Raw genomic sequence first — 10,006 nt, 5'->3', positions numbered from 1 at the left:
ATGACTGAGGAGCAGGTTCTAATACTGGATGGCCCAGGCCATCTTCTGGGCTGTCTGGCAGCCATTGTGGCCAAGCAGGTAGGACTGGGCCGGAAGGTGGTGGTTGTACATTGTGAGGACATCAACATTCCTGGAAAGTTCTACAGAAACAAGTTAAAGTATCTCGCCTTTCTCGAAGCCCCTACCACTTCCGAGCTCCGAGCTGCATTTTTTTGGTGCACTGTGTGAGGCATGCTGCCCCACAAGACCAAGCCAGGCTGCCCTGGAGTGCCTCAGGGTGTTGGATGGGATCCCTTCATTCTATGACAAAAGCGGATGGTGGTCCCTGCTGCCCTCAAGGTTGTGCTGTTAAAGCCTGTCAGAAAGTTTGCTTACCTGGGTTGTCTGTCTCATGAGGTCGGGTGAAAGTTCCAGGCGGTGACAGCCACTCTGGAGGAGAAATAGAAGGAAAAGGCTAAGATCTACTATCAGAAGAAGAAACAGCCCTTAGGACTATGGAAACAGGCAGAAAAGAATGTGGAGAAGAAAATCTGCAAGTTCACAGAGGTCCTCAAGACTAATGGACTACTGGTGTGAACCCAATAAAGACAGTGCCTCAAAAACCAAACAAACAAACAAAAAAAAAAAACCCCCAAAAAAACAAAAACCAACAAGAACAAAACAAAACAAAACAAAACAAACAAAGAACAACTCTCCACACTCACTGATGCTATAGGTTTTACCAGGTGAGTTGTCTTGGAAGCTCTAACCTAAGTCTTTTGTGGCTTGATCAAAAAGAGCGATGGCACTGCATGCCTGACATTCCAGGGACAGGGTGATTTGGAGTTTGAGGCCAGCCTGTGTCTGCATAGTAAGACCCTGTCTCAAAACACAGGAGCAAACCACCCTTGTGGGTCTCTCTACCCTTGTGGATTGTTGGCCGTTTGGGACCACAAGGGAAAGGGGAGTAGAAAAGTCGAACAGAGGGTTCGGAAGCCCTGTGAGTACATGCAGTGAATGAACACACTGGACCCCTTGTCAGCAGGCAGATCGACTTTATTTAGGGTGATTCAAGGCTCATAAAATTATGGGGTTCTGAGGGCCGAGACATTCAGGATGGGCAAAGGTCATTGGCTGGAGACTTTGGTGTACCTGGAAGGCCTCTTTAGCATTTCAGGAATCTCAGATGCTGGCTGAACATATTTTGTCAGAAGGGAAACTGATCCTATAAACTAATTGAGGCTACCTGTTCCAGGACAGCCAGGACTAAAGAAAAGATAAAATAACAGCAACAACAACAAAAAAAAAAAAACCAAACAAAACCTCAGCTAAGAACAAACAAACAAAAAAGGGAAGAGAAAACCAGAGCATGGAGTACTGGGCCTCGGCTTAGTGATACAGCGTCTTTAAATGTGTGCGACTCTTGTGTTCCTCCCCACCACTGCCAGTCTGTGACAAGACAAAAAGCCTCAGCAGGTCACCACAGCATAGACACTTGATCAAAGAGGTGGAAACCTTCCGAAAATGCATATGTATAAAAAAGAACAGGCCCTCACTTACCGGGACATTTCAACATTTTTACATGCATGGGCAGCTCACACACACAGAGGCAGTGAGTCACAGTGGTGGAACTGAACTTCCCTAGCTTAAAAAGAAAGAAAGCCCGAGGCTTTGGGAAATGCTGGCCTAGGTTCTGGAATCCAAAGGCCAGGGAGCCTGGAGTGCTGATGTTCAAGGCAGTAGCAGGAAGCTTGGTCTCCACTTTCAGAGACAAATTAGCTTTCTGTGTTTGTTCTCTGTAGCAGGGCAGACTGGTTGGTACTGAAAAGGCCCTGGAGGGAGAGGCTATTCTAAAGAGAGACACTTACACTTGTCTGTACTTAATCTCACGATGGAGGAAGGGAAAGGCTGAAGTCTCCGTGCCAGCCAAAGAAGGAACTTGCTTCCCATGAAGAGATTTCAGTCTGATACTTGTCAGAATTCCAGGGAGGACAGACCAGAGCCAAGAAATTGTGTGAGGGCTGGGCGGGACCTCCCACACTGGTATCCCAAAGACCAACTTGAGTGTCACCCGACCTTGTCATTTGTTCTTCTTTCCAATGTGATCGAGTTGAATAACTTTTCTTTCTATGATTTTCAATATCCCTTGTCTCTTTAATTGGTGTGCTGGGGACAGATGGCTCAGCCTGCCTTGTTGGGACTGCCAGTTCCCAGGCTCTGACCCTAAGATCCGGTAACAGTTCCACACTGAGGTGTTATCTTCCCTGACTAGTCCACTCAAACGCCCACACTAATCTTCTCTGGAAACACCTTCTAGGCAAGCCCTGAAAATGCTTCACCGCACTCTTAGATTTTCCTTCCACCCAACATCATGTGAACAGTATACAAATCACAGAACATGCTAATTTTCTCTGCACAGGCTGGCTGGCTGCCCGTCTTAGGCTTTCAAGATTTCAACATTTGGGATTTCCATCTTTTGAGGTTGTGATTTTTCAGGTTAGAAATTTTAATCTTTTGGGATTTCAACAGGTAAGATTACAGCATTTGGGAATCTGTCTTTTAGGATTACAATCTGCCAGGTAGACACAAGAATTTGCTATCACTGGGGAGAAACATGAAGGAAGCAGGTGTCCGGCCAGAAGGGGCAACTTGAGCTGGGAAGAGCTAGAAGGACAACTCGGATGAACGGCTGTGTGTGACTTGCCAGTGTGCGAGTCGTCTAAGGCAAAGCCATCACCATTCGGGACCGGGACTCCTGATTCCAGACAAATGAAACTAGGTTTTAGAAATTAGGGAGGTGGGAAGAGCCAAAAACATTTGGTTATTTTTTTAAATTTTAATAAATTTTTGCTCTGTCTTTATTTCTTAAGATGTGATTACTTTTAGAGATGCTAACACATGTGTGTTTGTTTTAGCTTAACGGAAGGTTTGAGTGATGTGAGACACGTACTTATAGAAAGAGAGCTAAAGTACTAGTTATGGTTAAAATAAGCCTTTGTTGTGCTATGGGACAGGAAGATGACATAAATAACAAAGCCATGTGTTCTTCAGAAAGCTGGAAGAAAGAGTCTGGACTTTTTTAATTATAAAGAAATAATTCAGTGTGATGTATATTTAACACAATTTAAATATTACATGACATGTAAACTTAGCAAAAGTAATATGTATAATTTTTATTATTATGTGTAATTTTTACATGTTAGTTAAAAATAAATTTAAAGGGGCTGGAGATGTAGTTCAGTTGGTAGGGTGTTTGCCCGACATGCTCTGGGTTTGATTCCCACTACCACGTAAACCAAGTGTTGTGGCCCAGAACTGTAATCCCAGCATTCAGAAGGTGCAGTCAGAAGGGTCAGGAGTTCAAGGCCATCCAGGCTACATAGGGAGTTTGAGGCCATCTTGGAATAACTAAGACCCTGTCTCCAAAATAAGCTAATAAATTTAAAAATAGCTCAAAAGTTTATAAAACATTTTTCCTCTTGGATTATTTTCTGTCCAGAGAAAACAAGAAAAAGATTGTTTATTCTAATTAAAGAAAATAATTAGGCTAGACAGTTAATTGCATCGACTTCAGTAATTACAGAGAGACCCAGTTATGTGGACAGAATAGGGAATGGTTTTCTGCTTGTTTAGAAAACTTAACACTCACTGATAAATTTAAGCATTTTATCTAGCCTGGTCAATAAATCAATTATATTTAATGTATATAGTTCAAGGCTTTAATGCATGTTTTCCTGCTGAGTAGTGGGTGCTCTTTGTTTATTTTAGATATAAACCCCTCAGTGGGCATGAAATTCACAGATGTTTTCCCTGCTCTGTTGGTTCTTTCCTGTCCTTTGTAGAAGCTTTGGAGCTTGGCATCACCCTCTTATTCTCAACGTTCACTTTTGCTGTCTATGTGTCCGCTGTCATCCCCGAGAAGGCTTGCTTAGACCACTGTCCCAAAATGTTTTCTTCTAAGTGTTTTATAGAATCAGGTCTCAAATTTCAACCTTGAGCCCATCGTGACTTGACTTTTGTGGATGGGAGAAGGTTCCAGTCTGTTTTTTTGACTGTAAAGCGGGGAATAATGAAGGTTAGATTTTTCACCAATGGTGCTCACAGTTACTTATGTGTCTCTCTGTGGCTATGTTGGGTGTCTGCACACGAGTGCAGATATCTAAGAGGCCAGCGGTGTCAGATCGCTCTGAGGCGGGACATTGAAAAGAAAGAAGAAAATGGTTATGAGCCACTTTTTGATGTGGGTGCTGGGAATTGAACTCAGGTCCTTGGGAAGAGCAGTATGTGCTTTTGACTGGTTCAGAATCTTATCTAATTTAAAAACTATGTGTACTTGTCTGTGGTTATGTGTATGAGTGCAGGAAGCCAAGAGAGGGTATTGGACTTTTGGGGGCTGAAGTTGTAAGTGCATTCGAGTCATCTGACACAGGTGCTGGAACCAAACCTTGGTTATCTGCAAGAGTAGTACCTGCTCTTAACTGCTGAATAATTTCCCCAAGTGGTTGTTGTTTGTTTTTGTTGGTACTAGGGATTGAACTCTGGGCTTTGTGTATGCCAAGAAGGTGCTCTACCACTAAAGCATACACTGAGGTTTTCTAAGAGTAAGATTATGAAATTTGTAAATCAAGGTAAACTTTCTTTCCTTTGCACTGTGGGGGTCTTTAAGTCTTTTGCTTGCTTGGTTGCAATGCCATGGCTTCTAGTGCTGTGCTGAATGGGAACTGTGAGAACTAACATTGGTCATCTTGTTTATGATCTTTGAGTAAGAGGCTGGAGGGATGGGTCAGTGGTTAGGAGCAGTGGCTGCTCTTGCAGGGGAGCCATGTTCAATTTCCACCACCCACATGGTATGTAACTGAAGTTCCAGGGGATCCAGTGCCCTCCCTGACCTTCTTGGGCATCAAGTACATTGCACACAGACATGCATGCTTTTGAGGAAAAATATTTTCAGTTTTAACAGTTAATTATGATGTAGGCTTTTTATTATGTTGACATATCTAGTTGACATATGAGTATAAAAATACTCAAAACGTTCTTTATTTTTTGAGTTATTTAATCATGAGAGTGGTTGAATTCTATAAGATACTACTTCTGTATTTATTTAAACAATACATGATTTTTGTCTTTCAGTCTGTAACATGACAAGGCCAATTGATTGATTTGCATTTGTTGAACCATCTTTGCAAAAGACCAGAATAGACATTTCTCCAAAGAAGGTATGAAGACATTTAACAGATATGTTAAAAGACTCTCAACATCGAACCCACGGTTAACTATCATTTCACACCTAACCAGAGTAGCTACCTGCCCTGGTCCCCTATAACAAGTACAGAAACTAGAATGATCATATACTGTTGGCATAGAAAATGGTGAAAACTCTATAAAAAACAATATGGGGGCATTAAAAAAAGAAACTACCATATGATTCCAATATTCCCATATCCGGTGATATAAGTTGCTTCCAATTGAAAACAATATCTCAAACAGATATTGCCATTCTTCTGATTATTGCTGCATAAAACTACGGACAAGGCACGCAAACAACTTAAATGCTCATCAGTGGGCTAATGGATAAAAAAAATGGGGTCTATTACTTAATTACTTAGCCTTAATGAAGAAAGGAATTCTGAAACACGCAACAACATAGATAAACCAGGGAACTAGTCACAGGGAAACATATGTTGCATAATTGCACTTAGAGGAGATGTTTAACAAAAGGGAACTTGTACAACCAGAGTAGTGCAAGAATGGAGTCTGCCTGGGGCTAGTGGAGCAGAAACTGCCAACTGCAATGGGTATGTCACCTCAGTGACTCAAAGGAAATATGTGCTAAGTGTCCGCTATAGAACATTGTGCTTATGGTTAACAGAACTACACTGTGTACTTAAAAACATTTCCAAAGCTTTAAGTAGGTGCGTGGGGGCACATTGTGTAATTCTAGCATTTGAGAGGCAGAGGCCGAAAGAGGGAGACTGTGAGGCCAGCCTGGGCTAACTACGGAGACCCTATTTCAAATACAAAGAAAGTAGTGTTTTTAGTACATCACTTATTTTATTAGTTTATGTGTGAAAATCAACTATAATCTGTCACAAACATAGTGTCTTAGGGTTTCTATTCCTGCACAAACACCATGATTAAGAAGCAAGTTGGGGAGGAAAGGGTTTATTCAGCTTACACTTCCACATTGCTGTTCATCACCAAAGGAAGTCAGGACTGGAACTCAAGAAGATCAGGAAGCAGGAGCTGATGCAGAAGCCATGGAGGGATGTTACTTACTGGCTTGCTTCCCCTGGCTTGCTCAGCTTATAGAACGCAGGATCACCTGCCCAGGGATGGCACCACCCATAATGGGCTGGGCCCTTCCATATTGATCACTAACAGAAAATGCCTTACAGCTTGATCTCATGGAGGCATTTCCTCAACTGAGACTCCTTTCTCTGTGATAACTCCAGCTTGTGTCAAGTCGACACACAAAACCAGCCAGTACACACAGCAGGCTAATGGAGTGGATTTAGAATGTGGATTTTGCATGCTAAGTGACTTAGTTATTATGTACCCGGGTTCCTAGAGCTTTTTCTCGTGAGATTGCTCTGCTAACTCTCCGTGCTTTTCCTTTACTCTTAAATGTTTCTGTTGGAAAGTTGCTAGGAGAGTCCTAACCTGATCTCAGTGGTTACGAGCATTGACTGCTTGTCCAGAGGTCCTGAGTTCAAATCCCAGCAACTACATGGTGGCTCAGAACCATCTGTAATGGTATCTGATGCCCTCTTCTGGTGTGTCTGACACAGTGATAGTGTACCCACATACATTAAATAAATACATCTTTTTGAAAAAATTTGATGACAGAGGCTGGAGAGATGGCTTAGGGGTTAAGAACACTGAGTGCTCTTACAGAAGACATGAGCTCAGATCCCAGCACCCACACTGGGTGGCTCACAACCTCCTATAACTCCAGCTACAGGGGATCTGATGCTTTTGGCCTCTGTGGCCACCTGCAATTGCACTCACATGCACATAATTTAAATAAATCTTCAAATATGTTAGTATAGACCTACATTCACCCTTAAAATATAGACCACTCTGGAGTAAGTCACTTATGGTGTCCAAAATAATTGTGAGGTCTGTCAACGTTGAATGCATTGAAAACGTAGAGTTTTCTGGCTTTGGCCAGAATTACAAAACTTCAGTAACAGATTAAAGCAGAACTTTTAAGTCACCTGTGAGGTAGAAACATTGCCAAGAGGTTGAAGTCACTTTGGGCTTAATAGTGAGTTCCAGTGCTGGGCTAGTGTGGGACTCTGTTTTAACAAAAGAGACCTAAGACTCAAACAAAACGAAGTTCACAGCTACAACAACAATGTCAAACAGCACCCCCAAACCAAACAACCTCTCAAAAAACAAAAAACAAAAACGAGCAAAAGCCCCTAAAAAACAGTAAGTAGACTTTTAGCTTTAATACAATTTAAAGAAATATTGTTGAGCATGGGACCTTGAATCTCGGAGAAGGGCTTTAAGGCAAGCAGGGTGCAACACAGCAACAGTAATAAAGACTATAATCTCCCGGAAAAGACAGGCTTTGGAGGAATTTGAAGAGATGGTGTCTAATTATTACAAATAAGTGACTTAAAAGAGCTGAAAACCTGGAAGCTTTGGGTGTTCCTTGTGTGGCCAGGATGTCTGCTCATATTATCAGGTAAACTTCAGAGGTAGCTGAGTAAAATTGTCTCACAGGACATGAATCAGAAACAATAATAAGCCAACATCGGTGCTGTGACTTCACAGATATGACCAAAGAGGTTTTGAAAAATATGTCCTCCTGCCAGCAGTGTGTCGTTAATCAGTTAATGTGGGGTGTGGAAGAAAGCCAAGGTCTCGAAGAGCCTGCCAACCTCTAAATGGGTATTTATGTGACTGTGAGCCTCCCACAGTGGATTGGGAATGTACTCTGATGGCTTCCCAGCTCCCTCCCCACAGGGCGAATTGAAGCTTTTCCTTTCTTGGATTGCTTTAACTGTGGTCAGGAGAAATATATATATACATGTATTAATATTACATTTTAATATTCTCAGCGGAAAATAGAAAGAGCTAGTAAAATTGTAAAACCCAATGAACAAAGTGCTCTTCGCCCCCATAGCTTAACACGTCCCCAGCAGCTTTAATGATTGGCAGACCAATCTCTTCTAGGCCTGGGAATGACCTCCTGATGAATTCATAAGATGCTGGCCCATGTGTTTGAAAGGTTTACCCCCAATCTTAGATCCTATGTGAGTAAAACAAACGGCAATCAAGGAGTGTAAGAGATTCATTCCGCGAGGTTACCAAGAGGCACTAGCCGTATTGTCTCACTACCTGGCTGTGGTCTACAATGTGAGACTAGTTTCCAAAGTCCTGAGAAGAGGTTTCCTTGAGTCGACAGAAGAGGAATTTTATGAAACTCTGAAGTTTATCCATAGGTTAGTATTGATCAGCTCAAAGAATACATATTTCCTCCAAAGTACGGAGCACCCATTCTATTGGAAATGGTTTTGTTTGTTTGCTTTTGTTTCTTTCAAGACAGGGTTTCTTTGTGTGGCTAGCCCTGGCTGTCCTGGAACTCATTCTGAGAGATATGGAGACATAGTTCTATGCTTCACAATGAGAAGCAACAACTTTGCTCACACCATGGTCTTTAGTCTTGCAAAACTTTAGGCTCCCCCCTGAGGTCATTACAAGCCTGTCAAGCAAGGCCAATCAATTATAATTTATATAGGGATTACTCTGGCTGCCACAGCTGTTTGTTTTCTCAGGGCTACCTAAACCTTTTTAGCAGGAACTGTTTAATTCTACTTAATAAGTCTCTCTTGCACAGGGATACTAAATAGTCAAAAATAAATTTTTAAAAAAATATTTATTTTTATGTATATGACTACACTGCAGCTGTCTTCAGACACACCAGAAGAGGGCATCGGATCCCATTACAGATGGTCATCAGCCACCATGTGGTTGCTGGGACTTGAACTCAGGACCTCTGGAAGAGTAGTCAGTGCTTTTAACTGCTGAGCCATCTCTCCAGCCAATTTTTTTTTTTAAAGCAACAAGTCAAAGAAAAAAAAAAAAAAAAAAAGAACCTAACACTCAGAACTCCATTCTTCTTGAGACTCTTATGATAACAAAGGATACTCACTCCTCCGGAGTCATCTTTATTCCACCATGTCTCATGTGACATGAGGCTGACACCTTCTGCACACGAGCTTACTCAAATTCCAACTAGTCCTTAGAGTGTTCCAGATATTTAAAGCTATCTGCCAAGAGCTCTTGCTTATGTAAGGGTAACTAGATAACCCTTTCAAAACGAGGCAAGCACAGATAATTTGGGAGCACTCCCAGGAGGAACACTGGATTCCTTTTTATAAAGGATCCCTTCCATAGTGGGACTGGAAAACAATACATACAGCAGAAATTGGCAGACAGTGGATCTCTGTGAGTCTGAGGGCAGCCTGGTCTACACAATGAGTTCCAGGCCAGCCAGGGCTAATAGTGAGACCCCCCCCCCAAAAAAAAAAATCTCAACGAAAGTCAAAGAGACAAACACATCAAGAGATATGAAGAAATATTTCTACACTCAATGATGTGTAGGGAAGGCAGAAGCTGAGCATGAGAAACGACAACTTCAGCAACTCGGCAAACCGACATGCAGCAAGCCTCCTTCTATACATCGCCTGGTCAAGGTGCTTTGTCACCGCAGTGGAAAAGTTACTAAGACAAGTACAGAATTTAAGATTACAGGGATATGTGTGGTGACACACACCTTTAATCTCAGCACTCGGGGGCAGAGGCAGGTGGATCTCTGTGAGTTTAAAGCCAGCCTGGTCCACAAAGTGAGTTCCAGGACACCTGGGGATATGAAGAGAGACATATCTCCCTGTCTCAGAAAAACACCAAAACAAACAAACAAAAAACAAACCCCAAACCCAAACCAACAAACCAACCAACCATCCAAACCAAAACAAAACCAACCCAGCTACCTAATCCACTTACCTCCCCAAAA

General features: G+C 42.2%; 1 pseudogene across 1 annotated transcript; it reads left to right on the top strand.

Annotated features, from left to right (window-relative positions):
• Nucleotides 1-576, top strand: LOC308420411 (large ribosomal subunit protein uL13-like; annotated as a pseudogene). Its single transcript has one exon. The product of its transcript is annotated as a large ribosomal subunit protein uL13-like (transcript).
• Nucleotides 577-10,006: the final 9,430 nt, after the last annotated feature.

The sequence above is a fragment of the Micromys minutus genome (genome assembly GCF_963924665.1).
Source record: "Micromys minutus genome assembly, chromosome: 4".
In the NCBI taxonomy this organism is placed as follows: Eukaryota; Metazoa; Chordata; class Mammalia; order Rodentia; family Muridae; genus Micromys; species Micromys minutus.
This window is presented reverse-complemented; position numbering and strand designations above follow the sequence as displayed.